The sequence below is a fragment of the Pleurodeles waltl genome, chromosome 4_2 (assembly GCF_031143425.1).
Source record: "Pleurodeles waltl isolate 20211129_DDA chromosome 4_2, aPleWal1.hap1.20221129, whole genome shotgun sequence".
Lineage (NCBI taxonomy): Eukaryota > Metazoa > Chordata > Amphibia > Caudata > Salamandridae > Pleurodeles > Pleurodeles waltl.
Genome location: NC_090443.1, coordinates 711,020,912 through 711,041,644, shown reverse-complemented (window position 1 = coordinate 711,041,644; position 20,733 = coordinate 711,020,912). Strand labels below are relative to the sequence as shown.

The 20,733-nt window shown below is 44.2% G+C and overlaps 1 protein-coding gene across 2 annotated transcripts in view; it reads right to left on the bottom strand.

Annotated features, from left to right (window-relative positions):
* LRRC8B (leucine rich repeat containing 8 VRAC subunit B) overlaps positions 1-19,602 on the bottom strand; it is a 177,326-nt gene extending 157,724 nt beyond the window's left edge. The window contains exon 1 of one of the 2 annotated variants that reach the window (XM_069232322.1): positions 19,417-19,602. The gene's annotated coding sequence lies outside the window, so the exon portion shown is untranslated. The remainder of the gene's footprint in view (positions 1-19,416) is intronic. The other variant, XM_069232321.1, reaches the window with a different exon arrangement.
* Between the last annotated feature and the right edge of the window lie 1,131 nt (positions 19,603-20,733).

The following is a 20,733-nucleotide window of genomic DNA, read 5'->3' as shown; positions in this document are numbered from 1 at the left end:
ACTGTACAATTTTCGCACCTTTTTCACGATCGCTCATACGATCGGACCCGAGGAACGCGCAGCAGCAGTCTTTCCAGATGCCATGAAGGCGTTTGACTCACTGGCTTGGCCGTACATGTCTGCCTGACTGGCTAGAGTTGGCATTAGCCCAAGGATCATTCAATTAATCCGCCTGAAGCATGTGAAACTGACTGCCAGACTGAGGATCAACGGAATGCGGTCTGATTCTTTTCCGATTGCTAGGGGCACTCATCAGGGGTGCCCCCTTTCACCGCTGCTTTTGTGGTACCAATGGAACACTTTGTGGCACGACTGCGACAGCACCATAATCATCGGGCGGCTGGCGTTCTGGCAGCGCCCCATTCTCATTTCTATGTACGCGGATGATGTTGCACTATACATTCGTGATCCGCAGCTACATCTCAACACTTTGCTGGATGAGGTGGTCCGCTTTTGCTGGATTTCCGGGATCACGATTAATTGGTCAAAGTCAGTGGTGCTGCCTTTGTCTCATACTACCTTGCAGTGTGCCTCTGGCTATCCCCTCTGCTGGGCGGACAGGCCGGTTCGTTATCTGAGTATCTGGCTGACTCAGAAGGTGGAAAAGCTGTGGTTGGCAATTATGGTGCAGCAGTTGCGTGGCTGGAGGATAAGGTGGTGGTCTGGCGCTTGCTGCTGCTTTCATTGACAGGACGCATCGCAATAGCAAAGATGGTGGTTCTGCCTAAATTCTTGTATCTTTTCATTAACTACCTCTTGTTCTTACAACGGGCTTCTTGAAGTGGCTTAGATCTTCGCTCGTGACTCTCGCGGGGGGTGGACAGCCCAGAATTTCATGGGAGACTCTGACTCTTCTGTTCGAGCAGGGTGTCCTCGCGGCCCCGGATCTCGAGCTGTACTACTACTGCAAGCAGGCCCACTTTGCACATTTTTGGTTCCATCCCATACGTTATTTGCCGCATCTGGCTCCTGAGCATGATTCGGTATGGCCTGATAGATTGGCTGGGGTGATTGGCGGACCGCCCAGGCCCAGTGGCCGTGGTGTGGACAGCCCGAGCACAAAGAAGCAACTAGTTCTGCATGCATCTCCTTGAGTATTCAGCTGTTGCGGACTTCCTCTTTGAGGTAGCAAGTATGGGCCCCTCTTAGGTGGGCATTATGACGGAAGAGCTGCTTTCCTTTCCTTCCCCCCTTTCCTCTCCTCTATCCCCCTTATCAGTTCCCTTTTTTCCGTTCACGCATGCCTCGTATTGTGGGCACCCATTTATAGGAGTACTCTATCCTATTGTTTGCCTCGAAACAGGGGTGATGTTATGATACATATAAGGCCTCCTTGGAGATTACATTTACAATATATATGTCAACTGTACTTTTCTTTGTTTGCTGGTTGTTGTTTAATAAATGCTAAAATAAATAAATAAATAAATAAATAAATAAATAAAAAAGTGACCAGATTCTTACTGAAGACAAAACATGTTTCCTGGAGGGCCTTGTGAAGTGAATTCCAAGGTGCAAAATGCTGGTAATTTAGCATTCTCTGTGGCAATAGGTCTATAAGGACACACCACACTGCACAAATAAGCCATCAGCCATCTCTAAAAGCAGGTGCCACACTTGAATGGAAAGGTGATACCCTGATGTGCAGGGAACCCCAACCCCGGGTCAGAGATGTTCTATGTGGGAGCAGGTACACCCTCATAGCCTCAAGACAGAGGCTTTGAGACTCCACTCCACCCTACTTGTTGCAGTACCATATTGCAGTAGTGGCTACATCAGGACCTGAAACAATCTACCCTTCATTGAAGGCAGAAAGAAATTGAGGGCTAGGTATATAGCACACAGCTTCAGAGGGTTGGTATGATGACACTGCCCATCTGAGACCAGAGTCTCTGATTTCCACATCGTCCAGGTGGCTTCCCTAACCCAGAGTAGATCTGCCAGTCATTACTGTCAGCTTTGGATGGGGCAAGCAGAACGTTTTGTCACATGTCACGTTGCCATGCGTTATCCACCACTGAAGGTCTAAAGCTTGCATTTCCAACACATGGATGTTGTCCAAGAAGCATCACCAGTGTTTAGCCCATTTAACGAGAAAGTCAAACTCCACAGCACACGTCAGCAGACATATGAGGCGCAAGCATTATGCATGAGACTAGGAAATTAAGAAGCCTCGGACCATCTGGGTTGGAACTAATGCACAATCCTGAAACATCAGCATCACAGCCCGAAAGTCCAAGACTTTACAGAGAAGGAAAAGCCTTCAAAGCCACCTATTTCTGGTTGGTACCTATCGAGGGAATCCTTTGCACGAGCTCAAGGATTTCAGCTTGTTGATAAAAAAAACTCAGCATTGTCAACAATGAAACTCACTTTCAAGTGGTCCAAGACTGGCAAAGATCAGCTCACCTTTAGCACACAATTGTGAAGTATGGAAATAAATGTACTCCTGAACTGAAAAGATGAGTTGCGACCATTGGCCTCACTTTCCAGAGACCGAGGTAAAACCAAAGTGCAGAACAGAGAAAAGGAAGTGTTCTGCCACCACAACAATCTAAAGAAAACGCCTAAGGGATTGCAGGATCGGTACATAAAAGTACAAGTCCTGCACGTCCAAGGACACCATCTGGTCTCCAGAATCTAAGGCAACCAGGAACTGAGCTAACATCAGCATTTTGAACCTGTCCTATCATCAGCAAACATTCGGAAGCTTGTGATCTAATCTTGGCTTCAAGCCCGCATCTTTCTTGGGGAAGCAGTACAGGGAGTAACATCCTGTGCCCTTCTCCAACTCAGGCACCAATTTGATCACACACTTGGCAAGCAGCAATTTAAAGGACCCATGGTAACTGCGCCTCAACAGAACAGAGAAAAATCAAATTCTTCTCCCCTCTAGTTCCATATGACTCGTGGAGGGGAACTAAAGCAGTTAGGCAGCAGCTGCAGTGGATGAAAAAAACAGGATAAGGGCTGCATTTGCTTTTAGTCTCAGCCACTCCCACCACTTCTCCCTCTGGAGCCACAAAAAAATTGGGAAGGCTGCTGGACGGACTCTGAATGCTGCCTCTGTAGGCACGCAAGACCCCTCTAGTACCCCTGAAATTTCAAATAATGTTGTTGGAACTGGTGAACTAGGGAAAGTAATTGTAGAGAGGGCACCCTAGCCTGGCTATTCCCAGTTCAGCTCCTCCTTCTTCACACCTAAGTAACTGGCACTGTCAACAGAGTCAGTCAGTCAGTGTCGAGCTTAATGGATGATTAATTAAAATGTTTACAATGTTAAAATCTTTATAGTGTATATAGCATTTAACAAGCATGTTCAATGCAACAGGTTTCGCATTTGTTCGAGTTAGAGCTATTAGCGTTGTAAAGCAAATAAAAACGCAGTGCGATCGCGCTGCATAGAAAATAAACAGATACAGTAGTCCGAACTCCAGGCTGAAAACATCGAGCCTCATATGTTTTTGGTACTTTAACGGTGCTGTGAAGGTGGGCTAAACACCAGAAAAGGCATGACGTATGCATGCCTTTCACAAATGAAAGCAAGCAGATTTTAAAAGGCAAGCCCACGAACCGATATAAGTGACTGACGTGGCCTGGGCGTGGTTTGAAGCACAAAGAGAGATTACAGAATGGGCGGAGCACTTTGCGCTCGCCCATAAAAATGAAAACACAAACAGAAATGAGCAAACACTTAAAATAAATGAACACATATTTATGTGCAAAGAAAACATTGTAGCAGCACTGATGGACGTACATACAGAATTATAAAGTGCTTAGTGATAGCAGAGATGCTTATTTATGTTTTATAGAGTACATCTGTCATATCAAGTACTAGTAACTGGAAATTGACTATACGGGTGTGTGTGTGTGTGTGTCGGTCTCCAAGAGGCAAATAGTATTTAAAAAGTAAAGCCAAATAGGCTTCTTTTTGGATGTTTGGTGTGTCAGGGAAACAGTGGGGAAAATCAGTAAGGTTCACCTTGCATACCAAAGCTTGAATAACAAGACTCTTCAGAGTCAGATGTTTTCTTTAGGAAGGATGGGTGAACAGAAGCAAGCCTGTAGTGCCAAGCAATGGGATGGCTCAAAGGAGGGGCTGAATATGGTTGGGACCACTTAGCCATAGGGACCTCAGCCAGGGCTTTGTTAATTGATAGTAAGGGCTCCATAGTTGATGGCTTAAGCTGCAAATGTTCAATCGATAAGTATGCCTTGGTTTCAACCATGGCCAACTGTAAATCCTTGTCCTCCATAGCCCTGCAAACATCCATCAAAAAGGAAGTTCCCTACTTAGTAGGAGGGACCAATGGCAAATTCAAGCCTGTTTCAGGAGCAGGGTCCAGACCACCTGAGTTAAGGATGTTGAGGCAGAGACCAGCCACAGTATAATAAGGGGGAAGGGTATAAACTGTCTGCCTCCTCATTGTCGCCTTCATTGCATAGAACCTGTATGAGACCATGAACTGTGTCAAATGGCTTCCAACCTCCAATATTACTGATGTCAAGGGAACAGTAATGGGATCAGCCAAAATTACAGGCAGCATTTTAATTATGTCACAAAACTACTTAGGCCGAGATCTGGCTAATGATCGTTTCAGATCAGACTGGAGTCAAGGATGGCTCGAGTCGGCCCCTACTGGTGGGACATGCGCAAAGGGTTTGAGGTGCTGCCTGGCACTGATCCAGGGTCAATCTGAGGCTGAATGTGGTCAACTGATGTCAGGGAAGGACCCGCCAGGGGAAGTCTAACTGGAGGCAGACAAAGTCATAGGGCTAGAAGGAGTGCCAGACACAGACGGAACAGTCCAGAATGTACCTCCAGTACTACCTCCCTCAAGGGCACTGCCTCTCGAGGTGTTGCTATTGCCAGAGAAATTCAGTGAGCATCCACTCCAATTCCGGAATAAGATCTGAGTTGGATGCTGCTGCTGGAGACGAAGCATTTGAGTGCTAACTGTGCAGCTTTTCCTTTGGAAGCAGTAGGTAGGGGATGAGCCCCAAATGACTCTCTTATGCTTTCATCAAGATTTATCTTCCTCATCGCCTTGGACTTACCTAAGGATGGCGAGCTGGCCTAGGAACAGAAGAAGCTTGAGCCCTCAAATAGGTCTGGCCCCACTACTTATGTTCTGCAACTTAGAGCTTGGATTTCAGCTCCTAGATGCCCCTCGAATGAATGAGGGACATGAAAGCCTGTAACAAATGTTTCCTGATGGACTTGGGATCTATCAGACAGCATTTGTCACAGGCTTTTGATTTATGTTTGGAGCAAAAGCACCAAAGGCTGACACTGTGTAGGTCTGAGACCATTATCTGTTGCCTACTGGTGAGGTGTGGAAGTCCAACAGGAGGGCCCTTCGAATGAGTGGGGCCCAATGGCAAGCCAGAAGAACCTGGAACTACAGAAGAGCTATCTTAAAGGGCACTATCTTCAGCGAAGCTGGCAAAGGCCGGGGAAATTCAGGCTCCATCAGCTCCAATCTCAAGACTAGATCCACGTCAGACAACTGTGTTGGAGTAGAAGCCTTGGAGTGCAATGGTGCAACTACTCTCTGGAGAGGGAGCAGCAGGTGTGAGTGAGTGAGAGGATTGAGCCCCATTTGGCTTTCTTATGCTTTGATAAATATGTATCTTTCAGCAAGTGTCTTTTAATAACCTGAGGGCAGCAACCTGGAACTGCTTGAGACCTTGAATGGGATTGCCCTGCTACTTAAGCTCAGCAACAGAGCTTGGCTTTCTTACTCCCTGACAGTCTTAGAGTGAATTAGGGACTTGAAGGTTTAGAACAAAGCTCCCTGATGGCTTCAGATGAATCAGGAGGCCTTTGTGGCATGCATTCGAGTAGAGTTTGGAGACAAGTCCACAAAAGCAGATGTATGAGGGTCTGTAAGCAACACCCACTGCCTGTAGGTGTGACGCAGTATGCACTCTGTAGTTCTAGTGGGAGACCCATCTAACACTGCCACGTAATTAGGAAATCACATCAGAACACAGGGGTGGTGCCTATATGCAGCTCTATGTCGTCACTTCCAGCGGTGGGATGGAGCCACTACGGAATCTGATAAAGCAACCTGCTGGCACATGGAAGCTATTGCAGAAATTAATTCCAGTTCCAGTCTGGCACCTGGAAGGAGTCAAAAGGTGAGGAATCTGCACTTAGAAGTATCCATCAGAAAATATGTACCTTTTTATTCAGTCTTGATATGTACTTTTCATTTATTTATTAATTGTTATTGTTATTTCTCATTCTAATCCATTAAAATTCTGCCTCACCTCCTAAATGTAAAAATGAGAGACATAAGTACATTTAAAACCCTATTGGTTTCAAAGTTTTAGGAAGATCAAGAATAATGAAGACAAATCTACCAACTCAATGAACATAGCATAAGTACTCTGTTAGATAGCACCCAGACAGGAAAAGAAGGTGGAAGCAAAAATCAACAAGTGGCACAGTAGCAGTCATTATTTATTTTGATACAATGCCAGCATGTGACCTAGACCACAAAGAGAACTAGTTGTGCCTTCAACTGAGTCAACAAGCCAACTTCAAACTAATGTTGATTAGGAATGCACAACTCATTCCTCCTGCAATGTTTTATACAAGAAATAATAATAATTTGTTGAGCATATTATTCCAAAGACCGATGAAGGATTTCAAATTACAATGGTGCTCAAAAATAATACCATAATAATAATAAATTCACAATCTAAACTGGATCAATTAAAAAGGTGGGCAACATAGGTCAAAACGAGGTTAACCAAATCCTTTAGTGTATTCAAGTTCAACAACTGATCTTGTCAGGTACTTCTGGGATTTCAAAACAATACTTTAATTTATATATGTGATTCCAGTGGTCACGTATGGCCTCAGTTAGTGACTTAATATGAAACTTTATTAGTTCTGTCCAAGTATGATCAGAGTTTTAATCACCAACAAACATCTAGCCAAATATAGGCTTGCATTGCAATATAGTTTACCTATAAAGAACATTAGGAGGTACAATTGTGACTCCACTTTAGTTTTGCTACAAATCAGCAAACTCTACCCTTGAATAGAACACCCACTCAATCCACTAAAGCACAAGATGGTTTTCAGATGATCCATTCAAATTTGAAGGTTTCACAAATGTTCCTTTGAGTCAATACAAATGGTAATATATTCTAACAGACCTTTCATTACTTCTTATAAAATAAAACAAAACATTTGAGTGGGTCAGGGCAATGCCTTGGGTTTCTGCCAACACTGCACTTAAATTTCCACATAAATGTTTTGGGATTATGGAAAATAACAAAGACATTCTTTGCACCTTTCTGAATACTTCGGTCTGTTTTCCACAAGGCCTTCTAGAGAGCACGGTGGGCTTCTACGGGCCGCGCTGCCATTTCATCCACAACGCCGAGGAGCACCCGCCTCGCCCTCCCGCGGGGACTTCGGCTTTAAAAGCAGCCAGCAGCAGCGGGGCTCCAGGGAGCGGCCACGTCTCCAGCACAGCCTCAGCTTCCCCGGCTTCCCCAGCACGGCGCAGGCCGGGCCTGAGCCGCCCGAGCCCCGCCGCTCCTGCTCTCACAGCTCTACGCCGAGGAGCTGCAGCTGCTCTCAGCCAACAACGTCTTCCGCTTCTCGGGTGGCCACGAGCTGGGCAGCTTGCTCACCCCGCTGGCCATCCAGACGCAGAACCTGCACAACCAGCAGTACTGCCAGCAGCAGCGCCCTGGAGGCAGCCTGCCTTCCCAGGACCCCTAGCCCACCACTGCCTCCTTCTTCCAGCCCCTGCTCCGGCGTCTCTCCGAGTCTCCGGTCTTTGATGCGCTCCCCAGTCCTCTCGACTCCCTGTCAGACCATGAGAGCTACCTAAGCGGCTCCCTGAGCGGCTCAGAGTCCCCCAGGCTGGACTCGGGTCGTCGCCTGTCCATCTGCGACGCGCCAGGAGGTGCATAAACTTGGCTCAGCCCTCCGCTACGCGCATTCTGAGGAGGCGAGGTGGCTCGGATTCCAACAGCCGGGATTCCTTGCGGCAGAACGCCCCGGCTACTGTTTACTTTGGAGCCAGGAGGCACATAAACTTGGCTTAGCCCTCCGCTGCGCGGGAGGACCATTCTGAGGAGGTGAGGGGGCTTGCACTTCAACACCCGGGACAACCTTGGAGAAAACAGGAAAAGGCGAGACGGAAGAAAGGCTCCCCCCAATGCAAAATCTCCAGTAACCAGGATAGGGAACCCTTGTGTCATAATAGATACAGACCCTTGAATTGATCAAATTACCCCAATGAATTCAGAGAGTCCATCTCTAAAAAAGAGTAGGCATGTGATTTCCCAGCATACTGTAGACTCCCCTTTAGATTTGGCTTTGCCATTGGTAAAATCTAATGTTTTAGGAAAAGATTCATTAGGACTTGAGAACATAAAGGGGAAGACACAAAAAAAATCGTCAATCAGAGCTATCGGGAAACAGACAAGAGAGACTAAACCCTTGGAATTTTCCAAGGACTGTCTTACCCAGTTTGAAAATCACTTTAGTGACATAAGGAAGTTATATACCTTGGTTCTGGAAAAAGTGGCTATCCTTGAGGAGAAGTTTGACTCGTTATGAATGGTATTGAAACCACCATTGATGAGAGTGGAACCCCATCCTACCTCTGTTGATTCTTTAAGCCCAGCAGTCCAGGCTACTCTCCCAAAACAAAATGATAGGATGAATCATGCTCGGAATTCCACTTTAAAGCCTGTGAATCCTGTGGCAAAAGATGATCCCATAAATATGCTATCCCAGCAGAGATTAGCCATTTGGGAGGACTATGAGGGCTCGGCGCAGTCTTTGTCAGTAGCACCTACATTAATGTATACTAGAGATCAAAATCTTATCCAAGGCTGCCATTGGCTTGTATTCCATATGTTTTAGTTCTGGAAAATGTGCCCATACTAGAAAGCTCACATTCTGAATCCCATACATCACTGCGTAATAAAGTCATACATTGGGTTGGAAAGTATTGGTGGCGGAGGGCAGACCTTTTTAAAGGATATTCTAACTGTAAGAGGGGTCCCCTGGATTGGCATGTCACCCAAGTCTTCAAAAGGGGACTGTATAATTATAAATTTCAGGAGTCCGTGGTTAGTTAATTCTCTGTATCATTAATTTTCAAACACAACGCAGTCCGTAGGATCAATTAGAGTACAACATTTGACAGAGTTTATTCTTCCTTCACCCCAACCTCATTTGCCTAATTTAACTGATTTGGGTAAACAGAATATTGGCCACTCTTATGTCTATGAGCTCCCAGATAGTACCTTGATACTGTCCAATAGATTTGAACCTTTGTGCTCTCTAGAGCAATTAGACTGACCATCATTAACTGGGCTCTCCCTAGAGGAGAACCTAGAGACAGCCACTCTGCAGCAATCTAATTTGCACCTCGAGGGAGCTTCCAACATGTCTGATATGCCAGTTTCAGGGATTATTTCCTGGAATGTGGCAGGATTAAAATCAAAAATGGAAAGTCCCAAATGGCTAAGATTAGTTACAGAGAATCTATTTATTTGTTGCCAAGAGACCTGGCTTATAGAGTCCCCTTACATTAATGGCTACACTACATATAGCATCCCTGCCACTAAGTCCTCCGTGGTTAGAGCTAAAGGAAGTTTGGTCACCTTTGTATCAGTAATGGCAAAGGGTGTAAATGTGCGTGTTATGGGCACATCTGCCTTTTTTTTGGTTTTATTTCTGAAATTAGCAGAATCTTTTAATGTATTGTTGATTAACTATTACAATAACACTTTTGATCCTGCAGATACCAGTGTGATAGACAATCTTGAGATGACGATACATAAGGCAATGAATATAGGCAAGAAGGAATTAAGAATAATATGGGTTGGTGATTTTACTGCTCATTTATGTGAAATAGAGCATTTAGATCACTGTGGGCTGCTTGATGAATATGATTGCCCTATGCAGCATTTTAAACACTCTCCTGATGGGAACGCTCTCAATCGTGTGATAGCAGCTACTGCTTTGCTCTTTCCAACACCATTAACAAAGGGGGTACCAACATTCATAAGGGGAGATGCACACACTATAATTGATTTTATTATTTATTCTAGAGAACTTGCCCCCCTTTGTTGGGCAGTTTAGGGTGACACTAACCTGTGTTAGCGACCATAACCCTCTAATTCTGGAAACAAACTTGGGTCTGAATAGTGATCTAAGAGTAGAGGAACAACACCCAGACATGAAGCTCTCAATGCGGAAAGGCCGGACTACTAAATGGGGAAAAATAGATAACAATAGCTTCTTTAAAAATCTAATGTTGAATAAATGGACAGATGTTGTGACAGCTTTGGGCAAAGATACCCCCCCCCGAACAAAATCATTCATGCCTTTTTTGCATTGACGAGGTATATGGCCGAAAAGCTGCAGTGTCCTAGTACTAATAGGAAAAGAGGACCTCGATGGTTTAATCATGCATTTACCTCTGCATTAAACATCTTAAAGAGAACAACCAATTTTGCTCCCCAAGACCGACATGCTATTAAAATTGCAAGAAAGAAATATAAGGATGTACTTGCTACTAGAAAGGCCGAACTGAGAGAGTCTGCTTGGGCTGGATTGACTGAAGTGAGTAAAAATAGAGATACAACCACTTTTTGGCGAGTGGTCAATTCTCCTCTATTGAATGATCAGATGAAAATGAGTATGGACACTGTTATTCCAGCACAAACCTGGGTGGGTCATTTTTAGCCCCAGGCCTGGACAGAATTCCGTCTGATTTATATAAAGCGCTCCCAGATTTTTGGGGACCGTTGCTTACTAATGTTCTGAGATGTGCCATGACTGGCCCATTAGTAGACACTTGGAAAGAGGCCATTATTGTCCCGATCTTCAAGTAGGGGGAATAGGGCTGATCCTGTATTTTATCGCCCAATCTCCCTTCTGGATAGCTCAGTTAAAATTTTAGGGCGAGTGCTCTTAAACAAACTGGAAAACTGGGCAATGGAGACAAATTGCTTATCAGAGGTGCAATTTGGGTTTCGACCAGGCCTGGGCACAGTCGAACAAACACTCAATCTGACTTTGATTGTCCAAAAATATACAAAAGCTAAAAGGGGATGCGTACATTTAGCATTCATGAACCTGTTTAGTGCTTTTGATACAGTTATTAGAGAGAAATTGTCGACGGCTATGCTGAACATGGGGGTGGACAAAGATATAATGGTCTTACTTAGTAGACTTCACACCTGTACTTCTGCACGAGTACGATACTCTCAGGAAGGGGATCTGACAGAAAAATTCCCCTCATTAAAAGGGGTTAGGCAGGGATGCGTGCTGGCCCCCGTTCTTTTCATTCTTTATATAAACAGGCTAGAGAAGTTTTCATGTGAACAGGGAAAGGATCTGCCAATTATTAACAATTCACCAATCCCAGTACTTTTGTACGCGGATGATGCCGTACTTATTGCTAGGACAGCGAATGGTCTCCAAATTTTATTGAATGCTTTTAATACATTTATGGGAAACCTCGGCCTTAAAACTAATAGATCAAAGTAATTTGTGGTGAAGAGTGGGCCAAAGTGAGCAAAAACAAAAATTATTTTGGAAGGGGAAGAAATACTCAAGGTCCCTTTTTTTTTTTTTTACGTATTTGGGGATCCCCATTGATGTTGATTTTAATTGGAAAGTTTTTAGTAAACATGCGTTCAACTCAATTTCAAAGAGCCATAGATGCTGTTTTTAGATTTTCGAAAATGTTGGGACACAAACCTGTAAAAGAGATGGTGACTGTTTTTATTAGCAAATGTCTTTTCATTGCGACATTTGGAGCAGGGGTCTGGGGTCATGCTGAATGCTCGAGCCTCCAGGTTATGGAAAATACGTTCCTAAGGAGGTTACTGGCAGTTCCGCAATCAACTTCAGTAGCATTCTGTCATGAAGAAGTGGGCTTGAGAAAATATCTGATCATATAAAGCTTCAACATGCATTGTTATGGTTAAAAATGTGGGAAAAACCTAAAGCCCACTTATGTAGAATGGTGATCCAGGACTGCCTCTTACTATCTCGATCACTGGACATACCCTGGCTTAGATATGTTCAATCTATCCTCTCTTCCCTTGGATTGGGGGAGTTTTTCCTTAAACCGGAATTACTGTCAAAGCAGGACATTAGAAGGGTAAAGGAAATGTATTGGAACCAAATATCTGATTTAAAGCAAAATACAGGGAAAGAAAAAGATAAGGAGAGGATCCAATCCCAGCAATTTTATCCAAAGCTATATTTGGATATTACAAATTTCGAACAACAAAGGTTCCTACTTACCAGGTTACGTATGAATTTAATACACCATCTGGTAGCATTTCCTACTGGCGGGAACTGGTTTAAGAACCTTCCACCGTGCTGCTGTGATGGAAAAACATCTCAAAGCACTTTATACTCTTATGCACTTATCCACTTTCTATGACACCACAAGAAAAAGGTTTTTACGGCCTATTTTTCTGTCTAAAAGCATTAGAACTAGCTGCCTTGTTTTTTTGCACTTACATGATTTGGGTGACGTAGAGACAATACAGGCTGTGTTAAATTATATATATGCTGCTTTTAGAATTCGAAAGATGCATCAATAATGTTATTTTGCTAACTCATTGCCAAAATTTGTATTTATGTATTTATTGGTTGCCTTTTATGGTTTTTATGAACCGAATAAAGTACTAAAGAAGAACAAAGCAACTAAGAGTCACAATACAGTCCTTGCAAAAAGATGCATAACAATATATGTTTCCTCTGCTTTACACAACTGATTTGGACAATGTAGGAGGCTGGCCTGGCTTATAGTGGGTACCTTATGGTACTTACACCTTGTGCCAGGGCCATTTATCCCTTATTAGTAGTGTTCTAGCAGCTTAGGCTGATAGAGGTAGCTAGCGCAGAGCAGCTTAGGCTTAACTAGGAGACATGCACAGCTCCTACTATACCACTTATATCATACAGCAATATATCATAAGAAACGCAATACTCAGAGTTCCTAAAAATAAAGGTACTTTATTTTAGTGACAATATGCCAAAGTATCTCAGAGGGTATACTCCCTTAGAAGGTAAGTAAAATACACAAAATATACACACAAACCAAAATCAGGTAAGTAGACAGTTAGAAACGTAGTGCAAACACTGTAGAACACATTAGAATGCAATAGTATACAATAGGCCTAGAGGCAACACAAACCATATACTCCAAAAGTGGAATACGAACCACGAATGGACCCCAGGCCTTGTGTAGTGGGTCGCTGGGAGTGTAAGAAAACACTAAGGGTGTCCAAGATACCCCACCCCAAGACCCTGAAAAGAAGGAGTAAAGTCACCCTACTACCCCAGAAAGACAGTAAAGTCGAGATAGGGGATTCTGCAAAGGCAACAACTGACTGCAAAGCACTGAAGACGGGTTCCTGGACCTGAGGACCTGTAAAGGAAGGGGACCAAGTTCAAGAGTCATGCAAGTGTCCGGGGGGGGGGGAGGGCAGGTGCCCACTAAACCAAGGGCTGCCTCCGGGTGGAAGAAGCTGAAGATTCTGCAACAACAGAAGGTGCCAGGAACTTCTCCTTTAGTCAGAAGACGTCCCACGGCGTGCTGGAGGGTGCAGAGTTGTTTCCACACAGAAAGACCACAAACAAGCCTTGCTAGCTGTAAGAGTTGCGATTGAAGATAATGGGTGCTGCCCAGGACCAGGAGGTCGCCCCTTGGAGGAGGAGACAGAGGGGGCGCTCAGCAACAGAGAGATCCCACGCAGAAGCAGGCAGCGCCCACAGAAGCACTTGAACAGGCTTTCACGAAATCTGAGCACGGCGGTCTTCTCAACACAACAAAAGAGGGTCCCACAAAGTAGGTGGTCAACTCAGCCAGTTGAGCAATGCAGGACGGAGTGCTGGGGACCTGAGCTGTGCTGTGCACGAAGGAATCCTTGCAAAAGTGCACAGAAGCCCTAGCAGCTGCAGATCACGCAGTACACAGGATTACTGTCTGGCGTGGGGAGGCAAGGACTTACCTCCACCAAATTTGGACAGAAGGACCACTGGACTGCCAAGGTCAATTATATCCAGCTCCTGTGTTCCAGGGACCACGCTCGTCAGATGAGAGGGGACCCAGAGGACTGGTGATGCAGAAGTTTGGTGCCAGCGTTAGCAGGGGGGAAGATTCCGTCGACCCACAGGAGATTTCTTCTTGGCTTCCAGTGCAGGGTGAAGGCAGACAGCCCTCAGAGCATGCACCACCAGGAAACATTTGAGAAAGCTGGCAGGATGAGGCTGTTGCTGTTAGTCGTCTTGCTATTTTGTTGCAGTTTTGCAGGCATCCTGAAGCAGTAAGCGGTCAATCCTTGCAGAAGTCAAAGAGGGAGATGCAGAGGAACTCTGGTGAGCTCTTGCATTCATTATCTGACGAGAACCCCACAGGAGAGATCCTAAAAAGCCCTCAGAGGAGGAGGATTGGCTACCTAACCAGGTAAGAGCCTATCAGGAGGGGTCTCTGACGTCACCTGCTGGCACTGGCCACTCAGAGGTCTTTATTGTGCCCTCACACCTCTGCATTCAAGATGACAGAGGTCTGGGACACACTGGAGGAGCTCTGGGCACCACCCCTGGGGTGGTGATGGACAGGGGAGTGGTCACTCCCCTTTCCTTTGTCCAGTTTCGTGCCAGAGCAGGGGCTGGGGGATCCCTGAACCGGTGTAGATTGGCTTATGCAAGGAGGGCACCATCTGTGCCCTTCTAAGGATTTCCAGAGGCTGGGGGAGGCTACTCCTCCCCAGCCCTTAACACATATTTCCAAAGGGAGAGGGTGTAACACCCTCTCTCAGTGGAAATCCTTTGTTCTGCCTTCCTGGGACTGGGCTGCCCAGACCCCAGGAGGGCAGAAACCTGTCTGAGGGTTGGCAGCAGCGGTTGCTGCAGAGAAAACCCCAGAGAGCTAATTTGGCAGTACCCGGGATCCATGCCGGAGCCCCGGGGATGCATCAGATTGGCACCCCAATACCAGATTTGGCTTGGGGGGACAATTCTATGATCTTAGATATGTTACATGTTCGAAGTTACCATTGTGAAGCTACACACAAGTATTGACCTATATGTAATTCACACGTGTAATGGTGTCCCCGCACTCACAAAGTCTGGGGATATTGCTCTGACACTTAGTAATATTGATGTTACTGATATATACATTAGAAAACACAGGTGCAGATATAGATCATTGTCTTACTGCCCTGTCACGCATCAGTCTACCATTCAGCAATATTTTTACACAGAAAGATTTAATCACCAGTGTTTTAAAGCAATTCATTCAATCGAGCAACCAATTCTCTGATCAATTAGACTTATGGTGTCCCAACTCCCAATTTAACTCAGTTTACTATGTCGAAGGCCATGGAATACTTAATAAAGAAACAGTGTGTTGGTGCAATCTTATTACCACAAATAATGCTGGCCAGAGAGGTCATTGCCGCTATTCTGTTCATTGCGACCATACCATCAAGTAGACTAATTCAAATTAAATGACAAAGCTCCAGCGTCAGTAGTCCAATCTTCCAATCTCCTTAAAAGTATCCATTTAAAAATGCTCAAAAGCTGTGGCAAGTGAACTACAGCTCTTGTTTAATGAAACATGGGTTACACTTTTAAGGCATCTGAAAACTGGATCGTACCACTCCACTGAAAGAAGCTAATCTTTTCTGGGTTTCTATTCAATTACTTGTAGCTCAACATTGAACATTCTCCTGCAGAATACCTACCTTCCCTGTCCTCTCTACAAAGATTCAATTTCTGTAATGCTCCCAATACTGAAGTTGTGGGAGGGCCGCATGGTACCCTATGCTCTAGGTGCACAGAAGAAGGGCGCAAGACCTACTGTTCTTCTGAGAATAGACAGAACCAGCCTCCTTCTTTCAGTCTGTGCAAACCATGTGAAAACTAAGGAAATTTGGTGCTTCAGCAAGAACTAACCATTCTCGGGCGGTCCAGAATATAAAGGAGACACACCCACAATACTATGCACTAGTCAAGCTGACAGGAACCCAGGTAGGAAATTAAGAACTAATGCTTGTGACCGGGAGTGATATCAATTGGGCAGCAGGCTAAGATCTGATAGGGTCAACTTGTGTGGTTTGGAAGCACTAGTAGCTTTGTTAGGACACACCAATATAGCTTTCTTTGTAAACGAGTGGGGATCCTCTTTGGCAGGGGACTCCAAACTTTTTAGTTTTAGTATGAGAGCCACATTGTACATTTTACAAATATTTGTGGGCCGAAAACTGTTTTATGACTGAATAAATACAATTTAAATGCATTAAGGTTGACTTTGATCTTTTTTGTAATCAGGATGATATGATTTAGAACAAAAAGAGAAATGTGACAATTACAAAGAAACAATACTGTGCTTAAACTGAGAAATGATATATAATGAGTAAAAATATCAAACATTAACAAATGTTCAGACAATAATCAATTACGTAACTGTAGATAAGAAATGTAGGTGATTCATTTTTCACTTAGTTTTAAATACAGAAAATGTATAAATTTTAATAAAATGAGAATGTGTACAATTTTGTAGCACACAATAAAAAAATAAACACACTCCAAGGAAGAACTTCAGTAAAACAAAGCAAATAAATTCAAAATAAACTTGAGACATTAATAAAGGTCGAACAAAAATAAATTCAGTCTGCATCTTTCCACACAATTCTGGCAATTGGAGTTTGCTTCGGAGTGAACTATCTACACAAGAAAATGTCGTTTTTCAAAGATCTGGCATACACATTTCGTGTCCAAAATTTACAATAGAGAAGATTTTAGGGGCTCTGCTGCCACCTACATGTTGTCAAATGAATTGTATGTATATTTCCCTTTGATCACTGGAATCAGAGGCTTTGTATAACAACTGAGGGCTGGATAAAATTTTGTAGAGGGCGGGATGTGGGCCGCGGTCGTAATTTGGAAACCCCTGCTGCATGGCAACATGAAGTCACTTTTACAGAGGGAGCAGAAAGTACCTTTGCATTTACAAAAACTTAACACCTTGAGGTGTTGTGAGATACTGACTATTTCTGTAAAAGTAGTGTATGAATCGTATCAAGAATACTGATTTCAACTTATACATGTAAGTTTAGGTCTGGGAAAAAACTCAAGCATGTTGGTCCTACCTAACCTTAAATTTAGCGCAAAGAAATAATGGTGTTGATGATAAGGCTTCTGAACTCTTGGAACTGTCTAAAGGCTCCCAATAAACTAGAGACCACAATCTGTTTTGTGTGAAAAAGAAAGACTACAGAACATGTTGAAGGATTGAGCCATGCAGGTGAAAGGCAATGGGCTACATATTACCGCTAGAGACCATGCTTGTCTCATGGTCCTTCTACTTGCATCAGCTTCTTTTAACACTTTGTTCTATCAGGCACTGTTAAAGACCCTTTCAAAACATGAGGGCTTTAAGGACACTGTGTTGTAATGGCCCTACCTAACAAACATCAATAATTCCATATTAACATCTGCAGATCCCAGCAGTTTCCAGTCCCAGGACTAGATTCAAGAATATCTACCCCAGATAAACCAGGAAGGCTTCACCTAGTAGTATTTACATACTTCGCCCAATACCAATAAACTTATAAGCCAAATAACTTGTTTTTATCACTAACAAAATCCTCTCCTCGAGGGCACAGATATCCAGGAAAAACGCAGACAAAATGATACTAGCAATCTCTACTGAAAGAAAAAAATAAATCAAACTGCTGTTCAAACCTAGCCCTGCTCAAATCTGAATGTAGCAATGCCTTGCTCACAGCCAACGCAGACTCTCTTGTAGCCCTACTGAAGAGAGTCTAAAGAGCACAATCAAGGCTGATTAAGAGATCGAAGAAGTGCAAGCACATCACCTCCACCGTCAATGAACTTGTCTCCTCTACCAGCCCACATTACTTTCAAATCTTGCCTTGCTTCACTACCTACAAGTCAGTATATTCCATCACACCATAGTTTTTGGCAAGAAAAAAAAATCGACATCTTTGATGCCAACACAACACAAATGTAGCTACTGATTTAACCAGTTCAAGAGACGATAAAGGGAGAAGACCAGAAAACAATAATGGCTCTTAAATCCGACTTCATCAGCTGTTTCTCCAGCTGTGGAAGTTCCACCTCTTCAAAGAGCATTTAATCTGATACTCGGAGCATATCCTAACCCAGAGACAGCACTAAAAAAAAAAATAGGGACGATTGTGAACTTGTTTTTCTCTTTATCAAAATGTGCAGAACTTCGTGAGTCACTAGCAATGTTGACGCTACAAATAAATACACATGATTTAACTCCAAATAAGGGGATTCCAAAATGAAGCGAGAAATAGGCAACCTGGCAGGTTGCCTACTATCCCTACTTCATAGGAGTCGCTATTTTGGAAAGCTATTTTCTTCACACTACTGAAATATTTTGGCTTCCTCACCCCCGAAAACCGTGTCCCATGCATTAAAGGATCTCCTTCATAAGAAATCACGTTCTGTTAAATAAAGATTGTAGAATGGCACACAGGTACCTCCTCATACATTAAATCACTTACATTATTTCATTTCGTACTGCCCAAAGAACTAAATACTGTGAAGGTAGTTTAGTTTGTAAATAGGTTGTTGTATCACTGGTTGCTGAAGATAATAGTTTAAAACAGGTAAACGAGAGGCAAGTTCGACCATAAAGATGGGCAGGAGAAACCTGCAGGGGTAATTTGAAACAGAGACGGCAGCAGAAGAAATCAACGGGAGGAATATCTCAAAAGAAGGATTAAACCAGTGAGCTCACAGACCCAGACTTAGGAAGGCCAGCAGCCCTCGGACGTCAGTGGTACTCAAGTAAATAAATATGCAAAAGACTATTAAACAGAGGGGGGATGGGCTAGAGAAATAGTGGTAAATGTAGAAGCATGAAAAAATTTAAAAGCAAAATGGCGAAAGAGAAGTAAAAATGGGAGAAAACGAAAACATGTACAAAAATCATGAAATGACAAGAAAGATCCAAAAGCCTGAGCGCGCGCGCACACACAATATTAGAAAGGCAAACAAGATAACGGGAGGCTGCGTTGTTTTTACTAGTAGCTCTTGCGAAGCGCTGAAACAAAAGGAAAGGAACAGGAAGGGGCTAAAATCTGGAAACCCATACCATGTTTCGAGGAGGGGAGTGTATGCACGGGCCAGGGGTGGAAAGGATAAAAGGCACTAGTCGAAGGACTTGTGGAAAACGATGGAGGAAAAAAAATAAGCAGAAAATAAGGGGAGCGTTGATGAAGACGGACCTCAAGAAGGGAATAAACACATCTTAATGATGACAAACACAGAACGGGGTAAAATGGCAGACCAGCTGCATGCAACCCTCCCAAACCAGAGTAATATGTCCAGATCGTGAGTCTTACCTATCGTCTCCTGTCAGGACGCCTCATAAACCGAGGTGAGGGGAGGTCACCAGACAGCTGAGTTGAAAGTGATTGACAGGGCAAGAGGCGGTGCATAGGACGGTCTTCGCAGACTCACTTTCCCAGTAACACTTGCGATCGGAAAGAAAAACGAGCCGCCCAGAAAAAGATGAGCCACTCATCCACGAATAAAACGCCCCTAGTATAAAGACACCGCCTGCTGCCCCGGAAGGCATCGCTCAGCTGCTGGTGAGCCGGAGAGCCGGTGTAGCAGGCAGTTCCCTCAGAGCAGAGTCTAGTTCAGGCTTAAATGAGTTGATCGTGAACGTCTGGTAGTTCTACAGCTACCTTTCAGTAGCTATCCAGTGTGCAGTCGAGTTTACTAAATGTGAAGCGTTTGCTAGGCTAAAATAATAAATGTATGCAAAAACTGAAATGGCTGAGGCGAAAATGTGTGTATTTTCAGACCTCATAAGGTTATGTTTGGAGAAAAATGGTTCAAGTTCCAAAGTATATTTTAAGCTAATATTTAGGTAATAAATCAAGTGGGACTGCGGAAAACTCATCACTCTTATTATTATGTTAGTGCCATATGGGCAGTGCAGATATAGCTTCAAGGGTGGCTCCTTCACAATGGCAAAGAAGTGTCCCCCTGGCTAAGAGCCAGCAGCTAAAAAATAAGTGTCAAAATAACCCGCACAGGCAAGTGTGTGTTGAAAAAGGGAAGCAGTGTGTCGATTTCTCACTCGCAAGCGAGATCGTGCGTCGTTTCTCCTCCGGTCAGGTCGATGTGCGTCGGTTCTCTTCAACAATGCGTTAATCAGGGCAGCACTCTAGTCCAGCAGGCATTGCGTTGCGTTGCTTTTCCGCGCAAAGCAAGGTTTGCGTCAAAAATCCTGCTGCCCGGTGATAGCAAAACTGCACTGTGTGGGTTGCGAAGTTACCAGCCTCCGTTAGCGATGCGGCGTGTCGTTTCTCCAGCTGTGAGCGTCGATCTTCCAGCTGTGCTGCAAGCGATGAGTCGATTTCAGTTGCGAAGCTGGCGGCGCGTCATTTCTTCAGCCGCGTCTCGGAGGTAATGTCTGAAATTTCTCTGCACGGTGGTCGGGGCATGGATTTTCAATCTTGATCTGCCAGCTTCACCTATCGAGGCCCCAGGAACTGGATAGGGCACCACTTGTAAGGGTAGAAGTCTCAACAGAGAGTCCAGGTGCTGGTAGGGGAAGTCTTTGATGGCCCTGAGACTTCAGCAACAGGAGGCAAGCTCAGGACAAGCCCTTGGAGATTTCTTCACAAGCAGGAATGTACAACAAAGTC